Source organism: Colobus angolensis, unplaced genomic scaffold (genome assembly GCF_000951035.1).
Source record: "Colobus angolensis palliatus isolate OR3802 unplaced genomic scaffold, Cang.pa_1.0 Scaffold152, whole genome shotgun sequence".
Classification (NCBI taxonomy): domain Eukaryota; kingdom Metazoa; phylum Chordata; class Mammalia; order Primates; family Cercopithecidae; genus Colobus; species Colobus angolensis.
In genome coordinates this window covers 4,373,090-4,390,646 of record NW_012114622.1, presented here as the reverse complement: position 1 = coordinate 4,390,646, position 17,557 = coordinate 4,373,090, and positions in this window count along the sequence as shown.

Genomic DNA, 17,557 nt, shown 5'->3' with positions numbered 1-17,557 from the left:
GCTCAAGGCTTGTAAACCCACCAATCAGCACTCTGTGTCTAGCTCATAGTTTGTAAATACACCAGTTGGTACTCTGTATCTAGCTAACCTAGTGGGGACTTGGAGAACTTTTATGTCTAGCTAGAGGATTGTAAATGCACCAATCAGAACCCTGTCAAAATGGTCCAATCAGCGCTCTGTAAAATGGACCAATCAGCAGGATGTGGGTGGGGTCAGATAAGGGAATAAACGCAGGCTGCCCAAGGTAGCCAGCAGCAACCCGCGTCGCCTTCCACACTGTGTAAGGTTTGTTATTTTGCTCTTTGCAATAAATCTTGCTGCTGCTCACGCTGGGTCCACACTGCCTTTATGAGCTGTAACACTCAGGGCGAAGGTCTGCAGCTTCACTCCTGAAGCCAACAAGACCACGAACCCACCGGGAACTCCAGATGCGCTGCCTTTATGAGCTGTAACACTCAGGGCGAAGGTCTGCAGCTTCACTCCTGAAGCCAACAAGACCCGGAACCCACCAGGAAGAAATGACAACTCCAGATGCATGTCTTTAAGAGCTGTAATGCTCACCACGAAGGTCTGCAGCTTCACTCCTGACAGTGAGGCCACGAACCCACCAGAAAGAAGAAGCTCCAGACACATCTGAACGTCTGAAGGAACAAACTCCGGACATACTGTCTTTAAGAACTGTAACACTCACTGCGAGGGCCCGCGGCTTCATTCTTGCAGTCAGTGAGACCAAGAACCCACCAATTCCAGACACACTAGCGAGGATACAAGTAAAATGGAAGCCACTGTTGTTGTGCTTGTTGGAAACGAAGGCCTCAGCAGCAAGTGATTTTTTGACCTTCTCCTTCCCTCTTGTCTCTCAGTCCCGTTCTCCTGTGAGGCTAACTTTAGCCATGGAAACTAGAATCTCTTTTCCCCAAGGTGGGCCATAGAAACTAGAACCTCTTTGCCCGCAAGCGCACCATAAAACCTAAAAGTATTGCTCCAATTTTCCCTCTGCCTTTCAATGTAAAAACGGCCCTAAAATAAATTATCTGACCTACCTTGTTTAACTGTAGGTCATAAGACTCCCTGTTCTAGAGAAGGGCCTGCCCCAAACCCAGAAGGAAGGAAAGCTGCACAGAGAACCCAAGAAGGACCTAGACAGACCAGCCTCACTTGGTATCCCCACTTAGTCCACTAGCATTAGGTCATATCCTTTTTGTCTAATCATATTTCTGCACAGCTCTTCATACTTTGTTAACCTAAGCATAAAAATGGACACTTTCTCCTGTATCTGTCGATCCTCATTCTGAATGCTCCTGTGTACACACATTTAATAAATTTTTATGTCTTTTCACCAATTAATCTGCCTTTTAAGAGTTGATTTTTCAGCAAACCTTCAGAAGGCCAAAGGGAAAGCTCTCCCTTGTCCCCTACATGCTTAAGGAGTTTGGAAACTTGGAGGGAGACAAAATTGAAGCCATGAGTGATTTCGGTCTATACACCAGCGATTGCCCTGCCTGGCCCTCAACAGACCTTCTAATTGGAGAAAGAAATATCCTGAAGAATATTTGTAAAAACGAAAACAAAAACACCAAAGCACCAATTTCATGCCTGGACAAGGACGTCTTGAGCTGAAGGAAGAAAATGAAAGCAACACTTACTGCCTTATCTCTATGAACGAGAAAGTCTTATAGGGGTGGGCACATTTTGCTTTATTTTTTTGTCCCCATAGCACTTGGCTTCAAAGAACTAAAGATGGTGTTCACCAACCAGACAACTTACCAGAGCCATTTTTTGAAACGATGCCCAATAATCAATATTAATTGGGTTTATATCAATGCATATTTATTAAATTCCTGGCATGATCAAGACATAGTGTTAGATGCTAGGGTAACACACAGGCATAATGAAGACATATGATTTCTGCCTGCTCAACCCCAGGACATCGAAGTCAGGTGGGAGAGATGAGATGGGCACAAATAGCCATGCTACAAGATTTAGTGTGGCAAGTCCTACAGGAGTAGTATTAAGAAAAGAGCTGTCGAAGTACATAAAGCAGAGGGAAAGGATTTCTGTCTGGGTTACTGAGGAAGGCTTCATGGAGGCAGTAGCATTCCAATCAGGCCTTGAATGATGGATATCAGAAGACAGTGTTGGAAGGAAGATCAATTTACGTGAAGGATGAGTTTAAGCAGAGGTGTAGGCAGGGGATTGTCAAACGAATTGCAATATGGTCAAGTTAGAGAAGCACTTTCCAATCTTTATGAAACCAAAGGACCCTTCTTGAAGTAAGATTCTACATTGACCCACAATGTGCTTAGAACAGAACTCTGGTCTAAAATCCTGGCTGCAGTAGAGATCTACAGAGCCTGGTTTAAACCCCAGGGTTGAAAACCAGAGAATAGAAAGTCATCCTGGAAAGGCAGGGTGCAGCCTGCTTTGCACATCCAAGACTAACTGTGGCCACAGGGACAACCAGGAGGTTTGGGAGGTTTCTGAGCAGAGAAGTGACAAGATGAGCTATACTTTAGTGAGACTCTTCTTGTGGTGATACATAAGATGGGTCACAACAGGGAAAAACAACTTTATCTTGAAGCAATATAGGTTTATAGAAATTTAATAAGAAATTACATATCATAATGAATCCCAAGAGCTATAAAAAGTGACCAAATCCCCTGCCACAGTCCTGCAGAGGTTCTTTGTGACACCCGTAGCTGCTAAGAAATTACTTCAGACTTCAGCAGAGGAAAGAGTGCAGATTTTGTATTTCTGGAAACTGAGGTTGATGATGATATGGTTGAAGGTATGGGTTTTGAACTCACACAGACCTGTGTTTGAATTCCAGCTTTTAACTAAGTTTCTTAAGCCCAAATGTCAATTCTCTTATCTGTGAAATCAAGATCATATCAGTTTTGTAAGATTATTGTAGGGATTAAGTGAAGTCATTTATTTACAGTGTTGAGCATAATGCTTAGCAATAGTTAGTACTCAAAACATAATTATTCTCCAAGACAAATTAAGCTACCATATTAAGAGGAGTGGGTGCCAGGTAGAATAGCAGAATCATTTATACTAATGTGGTTGCTGGGTTTCCCTTTGCTGATGCACGCCTAGCCCTGTTCTGGATACTTCCCTTCTCTTTGTTGAGCAGGGTCTCCACCAGCAAAGGCCCATTCCAAGGGCCCCAAAGACATTACTCACCTTCATTCACACCCTCATTTAGTGGAGAGGCTTCTCTCTCTCATGTGTTGATCTGCACAACTAGCTTAGCAAGTTGAGCCTACAACAGAATTCCTAAGCAACAAAAGAGAGAAATGACTGTTCACACTATCAAGAAGCATGCTTTGTGGCTACTATTAAGATAGATTGTGCAGCAAATTGGTGAAGGCCACATGGTGTGTCAGGGTATATGTACAGTAATTGAAAAGTATTGCTTGCGCACTTTCAGTATCTGGGAAATCTCCTAGCAGACAATGGCATCAAGGAATAAACTGTATCATAAAGGATAGATTCTAGCTGCATCCAGGACAAATATCGCACACATGCCTGGGGGAGTCTAGGAAGGGCTGATGTTCCTGTTTTCCATGAGGCAGAGACAAGAAAGGAATTTTGTCAAAAACATCCTCTGTGCTCTCATTTCCCATTTTTAATTTGGCTCAGCATTTTAAGCTTCCTCAGATGCCCACCTGGAGAGTCATGGCAGGCTCTCACTCTAGTGCTTCCCAGGTGTGTCCAGAATCTTCATCAGTCTCTCTCGCTAATCCTCACTCCCAAAGCTTGAATCACCCATTTCCTCCAAAGTCTCTCATCTAGCTGGCAGTTGCACCACATTTCTACAATCACCAAATGCAGAAGGCTGAGTGAAGACTTTGTTTGCCTTATGAATTTGTTCTTTGGTGTCCTTGGCTTGGGTCTGGGTGGATGAGCTTTGATTAGATTTCAGAACTGAGATTGAGTTCCTATGGACTCCATTGGGAGCCAGAAGAAGAATGAAGTGACAGAGGGACTGGTGATCTTTGACCTTGGCCCACTGATGGCTGTTGTCATCACTGTTGGTGGCTGCTCTGAACAAAAAATGCATTGTCTCTCCATCTATTGTGGCCTGGCCTTCACAGTCTGTCTTCACAGGATGTAACCTTTAATCAGGGATATGTTCTTCGACCTAGGGCAAAAGGTGGGTGAGGAAGGCAGATCAAGCAAGTTAGCAATATTCCAGAGACTCAGGACTTGAGAAGGAAACATTAAGGAACGTGACAATCTTAATAGGAATGAGTTAAAAATTAATATTCACTGCAGTTGCAATGTATTAGACACTTACGTTGGTTGTTTCACTTAATCCTCTCAACTACCCTGGGAAGTTGGTACTCTCTCACTTTTTAGATTAAAAAATCTGACCTTTCATCTTTTTCTCTTTAACATAGGCAACAAGCTAGGTAGAACTATGATTCTATGACTTGATCCCAGGCAGTGAATCCAGAGGGTGGGAATATAACTACTACTTGGCATTACTCTCATAAATCAGGAAGGAAGTTGAAAACTAAAGTGGCTTTAGAAGCTCTCCCAACTCCTCTGGAATCAGGAGGTCAAAAGCATTCTCTGTGAAAAGTTTCTTAGCTTCCCTTCCCACTGTCTAACTAGTCACCATCTTTCAAGGGTCTGGTCAGCACCCACTTCTCCATAACTTCTTCCTTGAGAGATTTTCTGGATTCTCATAACAATTATCTCACCCAAATTAGCTCAGGACTTCCTCAGAGCAAAGATATTGATTAAATTAATTAAAAATCAAGCTTAGAGAAGGTTCATCTAAGATCATATTTCTAGCAAGTACCTGAGCCTGGATTTGAACCCAAGATATCTGACTCATAGTCAGTGTGCTTTATCTCTACATTACATTGTCTTCTCTTATTAAAGGCTGGATGATATACTTTATCAAGTAATCTATACTTATTGCTTTCTTTTCTACATGCCCATATAGCAAAAGAAAAATAATTTTTTTCTTCAACCATCACAGGCTCTTTGTTCCAATGGATCCCTATAGTGAAACACAATTAACAAGAGGAAACAAACATATGTTTATTAATATGTATATTTCATATCTCATGGGAGAAACCTAGAAAATCAGTAGTTCTCAAGGAGGTGGAATTGAATTCTAGCTTATATAGCATTGTTGGAAACAAGTGCTCAGCATAGCGAAAAGAAACCCACACTTAGACAGAAAATTTCTCAACAAGGCAACTTTACTTCTGCAGAAGGGTACTGCTTGCACCTGATGCAATCGCAAGAGCACACCGAACAAAGGAGGAAGGAGCTTTTAACCCTAATGCAGTTCCTGTTTCTGTGTCCTTTGCCTATTGGCTGGAGTTGTACCACACAATCTAAGCTGATCCCGATTGTCTGAGACTTAAACTTTTCCAAGTAAGGTAAACGTATGATTTGCAAAAAGAAGAAGGTGGGGAAGAAAGTGGGTAGGGTTGATTTACAACTTTTACAACTTATGACCAGGAGGTTGAGTCTTTGAAGAGAAACTTAGTTGTCCCAGCAGCATCTTCAACAAAGAACAGTACATTTTAGAGAAGTGACAAGACAAAGGCAAAGAACTTTGAGTCTCCCAAGAGCAGCAAGTTGTAAGAAGGCAAAACAATGGCAGATAAAGGCTGGTTAGTGAAACTTATGCATGAAAATTCCTCCAGGACCATCTCTAGACAATCAGGGTCAAAAGTTGTCTTTAGTGGTTAACCTTTGTTCTTGGAGAAAGAGGGGTGGGATGCCTTTTGTCCTTATAAATCTACGTCCTGCTTTAAGACAAATAGAGGGAGAGTAGAGGGCTTTCCTGCATTTGCTTCTCTTAATTGTTTTTAGCTCAGTAATACTTTATATTTGGGGATGGCACAATCTGGCCTCCCACACTCAAAAGACATGTCCTAGGCTCTCTGAAAGAATCAGAGGTATTAGTCTTGCTCTCAGAGAGCATGCATTCTGGTTTACAATAACTTCTGTTTGTCTTATTTGTGCAAATAAACTATCATCACACTTGAAATTTGGAAGAAACTACAGGGAAAGGGAATATATATAGTAGCTAGCAATGGCTTTGGGTAAAAGTATCTTGTTATGACCTGTTCTCTGACAGTAGTTGTCTTTTCTCCTCAGTTAATTATTTTTTTGTTTTTCTTTTAGATGCTTTGATTTTCAATGCTATAGAAGATCAAATAAAAAGAATGATTTCATGTTCAAAGTGAGAAAATATGTCACATTTTTCTTTGATTAGTGCCTAGGGCAGTGTTTTGTTTTCTTGAAGTCACATCAAGTCTGATTCCAGACCTGATGGATTCAGTCTGAAACAGACTTGAAAAAATTCAGTATTGGCAATTACTAGAGCCCTTTATCCCTTCAAAGTAACACCCTACATGGGAGGATACAGTTTGGATATTTGTCCCCATCTAAATGTCATGTTGAAATGAAATCACCAAAGTTGGAGGTGGGATCTGGTGGAAGGTGCTTGGATTATGGGGGTAGATACCTCATGAATTGCTTGGGCCATCCCCTTGTTGATAAGTGAGCTCTTCCTCTGAGTTTACATGAGATCTGTTCATTTAAAAGTGTGTGGCACCCGGCCCGCCCCCACCACCCCCCACACACACTCCCTCTTTCTTCCTGCTGTTCTTGCCATGTGATGTGTCTGATCCTCCTTTGTCTTCTACCATGATTGGAAGCTCCCTGAGACCTCCCCAGATGCAGATGCTCCTACACTTCCTGTACAGCTTACAGAATAATGAGTCCATAATTAAATCTCTTTTCTTATAAATTACCTAGTCTCAGATATTTCTTTATAGCAGTGAAAGAACAGCCTAATATAGAAAATTAGTGCTGAGGAGTGGGGCATTGCTACAAAGATACCAGAAAATGTGAAAGCATCTTTGGAAATGGGTAACAGGCAGAGTTTAGATGAGCTTGGAAGGCTCAGAAGGAAGGAAGATGAGGGAATGTTTGAAATGTTTTAGAGACTGGTTAAGTGGTTGTGAGCAAAATGCTGATAGTGACAGTGAAGGCCAGGCTGCCAAAGTCTCAGATGAAAATGAGGAACTTATTGGAAACTGCAGCAAAAGTCATGCATGTCATGCCTTATCAAAAAATTTAGTTGTGTTGTGCTTCTACTCTAGGGATCTGTGGAAATTTGAACTTCATAGTGATGATTTAGGATATCTGGCAGAATATATTTCTAAGCAGCAAAGCATTCATGAGGTAGCCTGGCTGCTTCTAACAACCTACATTCTCAGAGGCAGGAGCAAAGAAATAACTTAAGTTGGCACTTCTGTTTAAAAGGGAAGCAGATTAAAAAGTTTGGAAAATTTGCAGCCTGGCCATGTGGCAGGGACAGAAAAAAATAGTTTTTATGGCGGGAGTGGGAGGAGAAGAATTCAAATAGGTTGTGGAACAACCACTTGCTAGAGAATTTGCATAACTAAACGTGAGCCAACTGCTAATATTCAAGACCATGGAGAAAAGGCCTCAAAGTCATTGCAGAGACCTTCAACGTGGCCCCTCCCACCACAGGTCCAGAGGCCTAGCAAGGAAGAATGGTTTCATGGGCCAGGCCCATGACTCCACTACCAGGTACAGCCTCCAGATACTGCTTCCCACATCCCAGCCATACTAACTCCAGCCAAGACTCAAAGGGGTTCAGGTACAGCTCAAGCTGCCACTTTGAAGAATGCAAGCCATAAGCCTTGTCTACTTCCATGCAGTGTTAAGCCTGTGAGTGCACAGAGTGCCAGAGTTAAAGATACCTGGGAGCCTCTGCCTAGATTTCAGAGGATACGTGAGAAAGTTGGGTTGCCTAGGCAGAAAGTTGATGCAGGGGCAGAGCCCTCACAGAGAATCTGTACTGGGAGATTGTAGAGGGGAAATGTGGGGTTAGAACTCCTCCAAAGAGTCCCCACCAGGGCACTGCCTAGTGGAGCCGTGAGAAGGGGGCCACTGTCTTCCAGACCCAAGAATGATAGATTCACCTGCAGCCTACACCTTGTGCCTGGAAAAGCTGCAGGCACTCAATGCCAGCCCATGAGAACAGCTGTGGTGGCTGAACTCTGCAAAGTCACAGGGATGCAGCTGCCTAAGGCCTTGGGAGTCTACCCCTTGCACCAGTGTGCCTTGTATGTGGGACATGGTGTCAGAAGAGATTATTATGGAGCTTTAAGGTTTAATGAATGCACTGCTGGGTTTTGAATTTGCATGGGGCCTGTAGCCCCTTTCTTTTGGCTCATGTCTCTCTTTTGAAATGGGAATGTTTATCCAATGCCTATACCCCCATTTTGTCTTGGAAGTAAATAACTTGTTTTTGATTTTACAGGCTCATAAGTGGAAGAGACTTGCCTCGTCTCAGGTGAGACTTTGGACTTTTGAGTTAACGCTGGAATGAAGTAAGACTTTGGGGGATTATTGGGAAGGCATGATTGTATTTTACAATGTGAGAAGGACATGAAATTTGCAGGTGCACAAGGGTGGAATGATATAGTTTGGATATTTATCCCCGCCCAAATCCCATGTTGAAATGTTATCCTCAATGTTGGTGGTGGGGCCAGGTGGGAGGTGTTTTGGTTATGGGGGCAGATTCCTCATGAGTGGCTTGAACTATACCCTTGTGATAAGTGAGCTCTCATTCTGAGTTCACATGATTATCTGTTCATTTAAAAAGTGCGGCATCTTCCCCTGGCTCTCCTGTTCTTGCCATGTGATGTGCCTGCTTCCTCTTTGCTTTCCACCATGACTAGATGCTTCCTGAGGTGTCTCCAGAAGCAGATGCTGCTATGCTTCCTGTACAGCCTGCAGAACTATGAGCCTATTAAATCTTTTTTAAATACAAATTACCCAGTCTCAGGTATTTATAGCAGCGCAAGAATGACCTAATACAGAAGACTTCCATGATATGGAAAATAGCAGAAGGATAGGAGGAAAAGGGATTGAGGAACTTCTGGCTTCTTACATAAAGCCAGTATAAACCTTGTAGAATAATACCTCCAGCATGTAAACTAGAAAAATAAATAAAAGTCAACTCTGAAAGAAAATGTTATAGGAATATATGCATTTCTAGGTCTTGGCTCTGGTTACAAGTGAGAGAAATGTCTCTCCTATGAATCTATAACCGTAAGCCCACACTCTATCAGATTTGGGCCTGAAACAACACAAGGTTAATAAATAATTTAAAGTGTTCTCAGGTAACAATAACCAAAGATGTCTGGGAAAAGCAATGGAAATATTATTTGGAGGATTAGACTTCAAAATCAGGTTTTAAGAGAATTACCATGGATAATAGTTCTAAGGAACATGAGCAAACAATAAAAGATGACTAAATGCATGAGCAAACAAGCCATTATTATTAAAAGTCAGTAGAAACAACAAACTATGGAATCTGAACTGCCAAAACTACAGATGTTGGAGTTATCTGATACAGAATATAAAATGATATCATTTAATATATTTAAAAAAGTAGAGTATTGTAATTTTGAAGAATGCAAAGAGATGGAAATGGTGAGAGAAATTGAAAAGACATGGAAGACAGATTGTGAGGGTTCAATAAATGTCTACTGGAGTTCCAGAATTGCTAATAGAGAGAATTGGAGACAGCTAATATTCAATAAAATAATAGCTGATATTATTTTTCTTGAATTTATGAAAGATACCAATAACCAAATTCAGAAAGTCAAGTGGACTTTGTATGGAAACTTCAGAATGCCAAAGACAAAGTGAATACCTTAAAACTATCTAGAAAGAAAAGACAACTTAATTACAAGGACACAACCACTAAAATGACAACACAGTTCTTAGAAGTGACAGCAGAAATCAGAAGACAGAAAATCAGTATTACCAAAGTGCTGAAAGACAACCATGTTATTCTAGAATTCTATAACTTCTAAAATCGTGTGTCAAAAATGAAGGTTAAGTACGAACATTTTCAGGTAAATAAAAGCAGTGCGTGCCACCCAATAGATGCTCTGTCACTAATATAGACTCCTACAGGACTTGTGAAAGAATAAAAATAATCCTAGAAGGAAAGTTTATGATGTTAGAAGTAATTGTTAGCAAAGAAAAGATACAAATATGGGAAAATTAAAAGAAACATTGATGTATAAAGTAATAATAATGTTTAATATGTCAGGCAAAACAAAATAAAGATAAAATGAAAACCCTGGAAAGTAGCACTTAAGCCAGGAGGGAAAAGAATGGAGTTAATATAGTGATCTAAGTTCTCTCAAAATTATCCAAAAAGGGGAAATATATTGATTTTTTAAAAATTATTTTGAAACATACAGAAAAGTTGTAAGGACACCATAAGTAACTTTTTTCCCTGAACCGTTTGAAAGTAAGTTGCAGACTGGAAGCCCTATGACCCATGAATACTTAAGTGTGTGATTCCTACAAACAAGAATATAAATGAACATCAATACATTACTATATTTAATCCTTATACCTATTCAAATTTTGCCAATTGCCCTAATAATATTCTTTATAGCAAAAGGATTCTGCTCACAATCATATACTGTGTTTAGCTGTCACATCTCTTTAGGTTAATATATTTTTTTCTCCCTGATTTTCATGGCCTTGACACTTGAAAATTATAGGCTGGTTATTTTGTAGAATGTCCCTCATTTGGATTTATCTGATGTTTTCTTATGATTTAAGTTAATGCATGTTTGGTAGAAATAGCATGGACACAATACTGTGTTCTCATTGCATCCTGTTAAGTGACTGTTAAGTGGCTGTCCCTTTCTGAAGATGCTAAATCTGACCACTTGGTTGAGGTGATATCTGCCTGGCTTTTCCACCCACTATGGAAAAGCTTTTCTTTTTTTTCCCTTGGTAGTTAATTAGTACTTGGTAGAAGGTATAATGAAACCATGAAAATAGCTCATTCTTCATCAAATTTTCATGCATGTATGTAAAGAAGGTTCCTGACTCAATAATTTTCAACTTTACGATGGTGGGAAAACAATGTACATTTAATAGATACGATATTTCGAGTACCCATATAACCATTCTGTTTTTCATCTTCAGTATAGTATTCAATAAATTATGTGAGGTAGCCAATACTTTATTATAAAATAGGCTATATGTTGGGTGATGTTGCCCAATTGTAGGCCAATATAAGTGTACTGAGCACGTTTAAGGTAGGCTAGGCTAAGGGATGATGTTCAGGAGATTGGGTGCATGAAATGAGTTTTCAACTTAACGGTATTTTTAATTTACGGTGGGATTATTGGGGTGTAGCCCTATCATAAGTTCAGGAGCATCTGTATTTCATTTTGACTCATGTCTTTTTATTTTAATAAATGAGTTATAATCCATTATTCTCCTTACTTAATTTGATGCTCAAATTGTCCTTGGTTTTATCAATGAGAGTTCCATCAGGTGCACTTCTGTGTTATTTTGAATGTCCACAGCATTCTTTGAATAACTCCTTATTTTATGGCATGAAAAAGATGTCACCTTGTTCCTTCCTTGTAGCCACCATGGAAAGATCTCCCTCACCCTGCTGTGGCTCCTTCCCCTTATGCAGAACCACCAACCTGATCAGAAGCTCTCCATCACCACTTGGACTTCAACGTCCCCACAGGCTGCCTTTGCACATGAGCATTCTCCTAACCCCTCTTGAGCTTCCATACCCTGAACAAGAAGCCTGCCTTTATCACTGAACCTTTCCCAACCTCCACACCGATACCTCCTTGCTCTGCTTAGATCACTTTCTGGAGAGTACACACAACCTCCCCAACTCAAGCTCTGATACTCCTCATCACATTGCCCTTCCATGAGTTGCTTCACTCATTCTGAACAGGCTCCAACATCATGCCTGGGCAACCTCCTGCATAGACAACTTCCTACCCAAACACAGCTCTAACACTCCATGCCAAGGGGGGTTGCCCTGCTCACTCCGTGTAGATACCTTCTTCACCCCAGTTGTGCTCTGCCACACTCTGGTGGGGATTCCAAGCTTCCTCGGCCCACCTAATGGATTTAGGAGTACATTGTTCGGGAAGGGAAAGTAATGAAGGGAAAAGGAAGGCAAGGAAAAAAGGGGAGAAGCAGGGAGAGAAGAGGAGGAAAGAAGAGAGAAGTGGAGGGAAAAATGGAAAAATAAGTAGAAAAGGTAGAGCTTTATTTTTTAAGCTTGTTAAACTAAAATGCATGTTGAAAATTTGAGGTTAATCCTTAAAAGGATAGAGATCAAGTGTGTAACATCAAAGCTAGTAGAAAAAAATGGAATAAGAAGGAAAAATCTAAATGCAAAAGAAGGCAAGAAAAGAATAAAACAAGAAACAAACAAAAAGAGACAAATAGAAAGTGCTAAATATGTTAGTAGAATTTAAATATGTTAGTAATCAAAATCATTGAAAAAGATTCAAATTGTCTAATTCAAAGATAAAGATAATTAGACTGGACATAAAAACAGACTTCCACCTATATGCAGTTCATAGGCCAGACCTGAAACATCAGGATACAGAAAGTTTGAAAAGGTCCTGGATGCTGCAGTGAGCCAAGATTGTGCCATTGCACTCCAACCTGGGCAACACAGCGAGACTCCATCTCAAAAAAAAAATAAATAAAAAATAAAAAGCTCCTGGACCCCATTTCGCGCTTCGTCTTTGGAGGAGCAAGAGGTCCCAGAGTCCAAGTGATGAAGGAGTCTCTGCTCAGGATGGCGGAACTGCATAAGACCAGCTGAGCTAGATGACAGCGTCTCCTGCAGGGCCGCAAGGAAAGAACAAGATGAGCCTGAAACATCTTTTTTGTGCCATGAAGTAAGAAAGTGCTCAAAGAATACTAGGGACATGTCAAAAGGACATAGAAGCCAGTGTGAAGGGGCTCCTGCTGGGCAAATCTCAGCGATGCTGATGCCCAATAGCTGCTTTCCCCAGGTCAACTGGTTTCTGCCTGAGTTCCATCAATAAGAGACTGAGTCTGGACTATCAGTGGAAGACCGTGCCCAGGGGTTTCCTCTCTTTCAGGGAGTCTCCAGCTCTGGGGGTCTTTCCTGCATTGTTACAGCCCCTCAGTGGTTCTAGCTAATGTGGGTGACCATGACTCCTGGGCTCTACTATCACTTTCTCTCCCCTTTGTTTCCCCGCCCTCTTCATGGTAGCAACTTCTTGCTGTTGTTAATCTTTACATTGCTTCACCATCCCTGTTGGGTTTCTCTGAATGCCTATCATTTGTGTATCCCATTTCCTGAATTAAATTCCCTCTGTTTAGATATTTAAGGGGGTTTCTGTTTTTCTAATTCAACCCCTACTGATGGTGTAGGCAAATATTGGCAAAAAGAAAGATGGTATAATTATGTTAACATTAGACAGCATGGACTTTCAGGCAAAAAACATGCATGAGATAAACATATAACTTAACACAATTATGTAATATAAGAAAACATAAAATTCTAAATAGTATGTACCTAGTAATCTACTAAGTTATATGCAGCAAATACTAACAAAACTGCAAAGAAAAACAGAAAAATCACTTTTTAAATGGGAGATATTTAGCACATTTCTCTCAGTAAGTGATAGCTCATGCTTTCCAGGAATAAGAATATAGATTTCTAAAATACAATTAAGAAACTTGATCTAGCAGACATACATGGGCCATCACACCAGTAACAAGAGAACACATATTTTGTTCAAGCACACATGGATCCCAGATCATATTTTATACAATAAAAGAGGGCTTAGCAAATTTCAAAGGGTATCATACAGCCCATATTCCTGACAATAATATAATATGTTAGAAATCAATGACAAGCAGGCAGTTAAAACAATCTCATACATTTGGGAGAAAAAAAACCTCATGAGTAAAGAGAAAATCACAATAGAAATTTAAAAATACTTATATCTGAAAAATAATAGAAAAAGTAAAGTACTATTTTAGGAAAAGTTGATGCCTTATAAATTTCCACATAAAAAAAAGAAGGAAAGCTTAAAATTAAGAATTTTGAATAAGAAGAACTGTCTAAACCCAACAAAAGTAGAGGACAGAAAGTGTCAAAAACAGGAGCAAATATTAATAAAAAATTAAAAAATAGATAAATTCAGCTGCATTAAAATTAAGAAATTTTGCTCACCAAAAAGCATAATAGAATGAAAAAAGAACACATACTGGAAATGGCATTTATAACATATATTGACAGCAAAGGAACAGTATTCAGAACATAAATAATGCCTACCCACCAGTAAAACAAACAACCCAACGGAAAATGACAAAATAAATAAATAAATACTTTACAGAGGAAGAAACTTGAACTGGCATAAACATATGAGAAGATGCTCTACTTTATTAATAATAGACTAAATCCCAAGTATGTTTTTTTGTTGTTGACATCCACAAGAATGACAAACTTTAACACATGACAATCCCAAATGTTGGTGAGGAGGTGGAGTAATGAGGATTTATGTACTGTTGTTGGTAATGTAAATTGAAACAATTTTTGTGAATAACCCAGTAAATTTGGATATGCATATGCCATACATACGACCAATCAATTCATTTTCTAGGCATTCCCTAAATTAACTGATGCACATACGCACCAGTAGCTGTGTACAAGAATGTCCATGCAACATTTTCGTAAATATACTTTATTTTTAGAGCAGTTTTATGTTCAGAGCAAAATTGAGCAGAAGGTACGGAGCATATACTCCCTGCTCCTACACAGGCACAGTTTTTCCACTATTAACGTCCTGCACCCCAGGGGTACCTTTGTTATCATCAATAAACCTACATTGACACATCATTGTCACCCAAAGTCCATGGTTTACATTAGGGTTCACTCTTGATGTTGTACATTCTTTGCATTTCGAGAAATGTGTAATGGCATGTATCCACCATTTTAGTATCATATAGAGTAGCTTCACTGCCTGAAAAATCCTCTGTGCTCTCCCTATTGATCCATCCTCCCCTCAAACACACGTCAACCACTGATCTCTTTACTGTCTTCATAGTTTTGCCTTCTCCAGAATTACATATAGTTAAAATCATACCATATGTAGCCTTTTCAGATTGGCATCTTTCACTTACATGTGCATATGAGCTTCTTCTATATCTTTTCATGGCTTGATGGCTCATTCATTTTCAGTGCTGAATAATATTCATTATTTGGATGTACCACAGTTTACTTATCCATTCACCTACTGAAGGACATCTTGGTTGCTTTCAAGTTTCGGCTATTACAAATAAAGCCACTGTAAACATCCTAGTGCTGGTTTTTCTATGAACAAAAGTTTTCAGCTCATTTGGGTAAATACCAAGCAGCATAACTATTGGATCAGATGGTAAGAATATCTTAGTTTTGTAAGAAACTGCAAAATCATCTTCCATATGCCTGTATCATTTTGTGTTCCTCCCAGCAATAAATGAGGGTTCCTGTTGCTCCACATTCTTGTCAGCATTTGGTGTTGTCAATATTCTAGATTTTGGCCATTCTAATAAATGTGTAGGGGAATTGCATTGTTATTTTCATTCTCAATTTCCTAATCCCATATGATGTTGAACATCTTTTCATATGCTTCTTGGCTACCTGTGTATCTTCTTTTTTTTTTTTTTTTTTTTTTTTGAGACAGGAGTCTTGCTCTGTCGCCCGAGCTGGAGTGCAGTGGCCGGATCTCAGCTCACTGCAAGCTCCGCCTCCCGGGTTCACGCCGTTCTCCTGCCTCAGCCTCCGGAGTAGCTGGGACTACAGGCGCCCGCCACCTCGCCCGGCTAGTTTTTTGTATTTTTAGTAGAGACGGGGTTTCACCGTATTAGCCAGGATGGTCTCGATCTCCTGACCTCGTGATCCGCCCGTCTCGGCCTCCCAAAGTGCTGGGATTACAGGCTTGAGCCACCGCGCCCGGCCTGTGTATCTTCTTTCATGAGGTATCTGTTCAGGCCTTTTGCCCATTTATAACATCAATTCATTCATTATCTTTTGATTTTGTGGGTTCTTTGTAGATTTTTTGGATAACAGTTCTTTATCAGATGTGCCTTTTTGCAAATATTTTCTCCCAGGCTGTCATCTAATTAATTGTGACATTTTCTTTTGCAGAGTGGAAGCTTTTAATTTTAATAAAGCACAGCTTAGTTTTCTTTTCATGGATCATGACTTTGGTCTTATATCCAAAAAATTATTGCCATATCCAAGGTCATCTAGATTTTTTGTTAGGTTATCCTCTATAAGTTCTGTGGTTTTTAGTTTTACATTTAGATCTATGACCTATTTTGAGTTAATTTTTGTGAGTGGTGTAATGTATTTTTTTTTTTTTTTTTTTTTGCATATGGAAATCCAGTTGTTGTGGCACCATTTATTGAAAAGGCTATCTTTGCTTTATTGTATTATCTTTGCTCCTCGTCAAAAATCAGTTGACTGTATTTATGTGGGTCTATTTCTGGGCTCTCTATTCTGTTCTATTGATCTATCTGTTTATTCTTTTGCTAATATTACATTGTCTTGATTACTGTAGCTTTATATCAAATATTGAAGGCAGGTAATGTCAGTTCTCTAACTTTGTTCTTCAATATTGAGTTGCTATTCTGGCCCTTTGTCCATGAACTTTAGACAATCAATTTGTTAATATCCACAAAATAACTCGCTGAGATATATAAATAAGATGTACAGATAAAGTTGGGAAGAACTGAATCTTTACACTATTGAGTCTTCCTATCCATGAAGACAAACTATCTTTCCATTCCTTTCATTCTTCTTTTATTTCTTTCATCAGAGTTCTGTAGTTTTCCTCATATAGATCTTGTCCATATTTTGTTAGATGTTACTAAAATATTTCATTTTGGGGGTGCTAATGTAAATGGTCATGTGATTTAATTTCAAATTTTCTTATTCATTTCTGGCATATAGGAAAACAGTTAATTTTATATATTAAATTTGTATGCTGCATTTATAGTTCTACAAAATGATATAATCACTTAGTTCTATAATTTTTAAAAATCAGTTCTTTCAGATTTTCTACATAGGCTATCATGTTATCTGTGAACACGGGAAGTTTTATTTCTTCTTTCCAAATTTGTATACTTTTTATTTCATTTTCTTGTCTTATTGCATTACCTGGGTCTTCTAGTATAATGGTGAAAAGTAGTGATGAGAAGGGATATCCTTGCTTTGTTCCTGATCGTAGCAGAAAAGTTCTGAGGTTTACACCATTATATGATTTTAGCTGTAAATTTTTGTAGTTGGTCTTCATCAAATATAGGCAATTCCCATCTATTTCTAGTTTGCTGATGAAGTTTTTATTATGAGTGGGTGTTGGGTTTTGTCAAATAATTTTCTGTGTCCATTGATAAGACCATGTGATTTTTCTTCTTTAGACTGTTGATATGATGTACTACATTATAGAATTTTGAACGTTGAACCAGTCTTGCATACTTGGGATAAATTCCACTTCGTTGTGGTGTATAAATGTTTTTATACATTATTATAGTTGATTTGCTAATATTTTGTGAGGAATTTTACATCTACGTTTATGAGTGATATTGGTCTATGGTTTTCTTTTCTTGTAATATCTTTGTCTGGTTTTGGTATTGGGGTCACACTGGCCTCGTAGAGTAT